Raw genomic sequence first — 3,322 nt, 5'->3', positions numbered from 1 at the left:
TAAAAACATATCACTTTGCAACCAAAAAAAAAAATTCCCTTATGCATATTTAAAAAAAAAAAGAAAAGTTGCAACAACTTAAGGATTTTGAGAAGGATCCAAAGCAAGATTCTTGTGGTACCACAACTTCACAACTTTAACATGCACTTTCCATGATTCTCTCTACGGAGTGATTTTCTCCACTAGATCAACACGGTTATTTATTCCCAACATATATAGGATAAGAACACCAAAAGGAGAAAATATATAGAGAAAAATTCAGAACTAAGATGAGAAGATAAACAGATGAGTTGGAGTTATAAACTCCCAAAGTTAACAAACACTAAAGCTTACAATGTAAGCTTCACATATGGAACAGAGATAGACTAATAGGCATATATAGATTGATATGGCTACACACATTATTTAGGAAGATATCACAAGTAACTAAATACTCATGGGAAAGAGAAAAAACAATATGGGAAGAGGCCTATTGCAAATTACCAAATACCTACCACATATAGTTGATTTGACAATTCACAATAAAGCAAAAATAGAATTTCATCAGTCAAATATACCTACCACTACAATTAACTTCAGTCCAATAGCAGAAAGAAAATTATATAATTTATAATGAGCAAACCCCCCAAGAAGAAAATTATTTCACAGAAACACCAAGAGCACAAACATAGGAGAGAACCATTGATTTAGAAAAACAAGTAACAATCGCCATGATTAAATTAGAAGCCAAACAACTCAAAATTAAACGATGGATCCAGAAAATAGTAACAATTAACACAAAAAAAATTGAAACTGGAGAAGGAATCAAGAAAGAGATTGAAAAGGAGGAGAATGGAACCATAGCCCACATATACTTCTTGAACCGCAGTGGCAACGTCTGCTATCCAAAACAGAGAAATTGAGATGGAGAATGGGTATGATCGACAGAGAGAGACAGAGGAACCATGGGGAGAAGGAACAGACGCAACGAAGAGAACAACACCCTCATGGTGAAATCGAATGGAATCGCAGAAATACCCATACCTTCTCTGCAAGTGGCCAAAACCGAGGAGAGAAGACGAAACCTCAGTCGAGGGAGGGGGTGCGGACATGGTGCGACGGATGGAGATTGGGTTAGGGATGAAGAAGATGGGGTGAGGTCAAAACGTCTTTTAGGGATCCTAATGAACTGAAACCGATAAATTTGGTAAAACAAAATTAGAATAACTCACATTATCTGACTTTAATTACGTTTATGGTTGAATTGAGATGATTATTATATTAATAAAAAAAATCCTGCAACCAAGTGTTTTTAGACTCATAGTTAAAAAAAATATCAATAATTTTAGATATTTAATTTTTTAATTTTATGCAAATTCAATGTATTTAAAAAAAACAATTTGAATTGATTTTTTTAACAAATAAAAATCTGGTTCATCTGTTAAAAAAGATACGTTTTAACTAAAAAAAAATCAATTGAGATCTGGATAAATTAACCAAATTATGTAAAGAGGTGCCAAGAAAAAATTGATATATGACATTATAAAAAAGTTACTACTAATAATATATTTATTACTTAAATATATATGTTAAAAATAACAAAAATAAAATAAAATTTTATGGATAGAGTCTAATTTAGATTAAAATCAAATTTGCACTGGTATCATCTGACTATTCTTTGTATAAAAAGATAAATAATTATTTTTTATTAATAAAATCATGATATTTTATTTTATTGATATATTAACAATATAGTTTCTTTTAATTTATTTGGAAAAAATAATATCATATTTAAAAAAGTAAATAATCAATTTTTTTAATAAATTTTAATACGTTCAAAACCACATAATCAAGTAACTTTTTGATATGGGATAAAATAACTGGATTTAAAAAATGGCTTTTTAAACAAAAAAAAAAAGAATCAAAATAAAATATGAAAATATGAAGCATCAATTTTATCCACTAAAAAAGAATATTATCTGACTTTTTTTTCTAACAAAAGATATAATCTACATTAAAGTCAATTTTTTTTTGACAAATTAAAATCAAATTTGCATTGATATCATCTGACTTTTCTTTCTAACAAAAGATAAATAATTGTTTTCTATTAATAAAATGGTCATATATTATTTTTTATTAATATATTAACGATATATTTTCTTTATGTTTTTTTGGAAAAAACAATATCAGATTAAAAAAAGTAAATAACTAAGTTTTTAATAAAATTGAATATTTTCAAAAACCACATAGTCAAGTAACTTTTTGATATTAGACAAAATAACTGTATTTAAAAAATGACTTTTTAAACCAAAAAAAGAATCAAAATAAAATATGAAAATATGAATCATTAAATTTATCCACTAAAGAAGAGGGTATCTTTTAAATGAGCACAACAATTATGTGCTTATAGAATATCCCATATTTATATAAACCATTTGATTATATTACATAGAAATCAAAGGTTAATATAAAAGAAGAACATTGATACACTCTAATAAATGCATAACATTTTAGTACATAATTAAGTACTTTAAATGTCAATACTCTAATACAAAATATTTCTTGATACAAAGAATTTGTATCAAATTTAAGAGTAAAATAATATTAAACTCGTGCAAAATTATTTTGCACTAAAATAAAATATTTAAAATATCAGACATCAAATTAGAATTTGGCCTAAATATTAAAACCAAAATAATAATAAAAAAATAGAAGACAGAAGGCACCAAGAAAAATTGATACATAAAATCTGGATGATCATGTTAAAATAATTATGATTGATGATATTTTTTCTTAATAGGTAATTATGAAATTATTTTTGAATAAATTTTTGCATGTTCAACTATTAAAAATTAAATGAATTTGGTTTATTATAATAACTAATGTAATTATTTTTTAATAATGTAAAATAATTTAATTATTTTCAAGGAATATAAAATAATTTAATTTCTTACATTATGTTATTAAGAATAGTATAGTATAATAATTAATTTTAATAAATGAAAAATATTTTGATATGTATTGATATGTTTTATATTCATTTTAAAGTAAAAGATTATACTTGCCATTCTTAAAATACTATGTATTAAAATATATTTATGTATATATATACGAATATACTCTACATTTATAAAGCGTATGAATACTCTTCTTTCATAACATCTTTAATATTCATTTAATAGAATCTAATCGTCCATAAAAAATCGTGCATCTAGTGCACACAAAATAGTTGAAACGATTTTAGACATACCCCAAAGAAGATGTCCCTCTCTAAAGAAAACGTACACCAAAACAAAACTATAAATAACACAAATAAGATTAGAAAATATAACAAAAAACTACA

This window comes from Arachis stenosperma, chromosome 6 (assembly GCF_014773155.1).
Source record: "Arachis stenosperma cultivar V10309 chromosome 6, arast.V10309.gnm1.PFL2, whole genome shotgun sequence".
Lineage (NCBI taxonomy): Eukaryota > Viridiplantae > Streptophyta > Magnoliopsida > Fabales > Fabaceae > Arachis > Arachis stenosperma.
Note: the sequence above shows the minus strand (reverse complement) of the source record.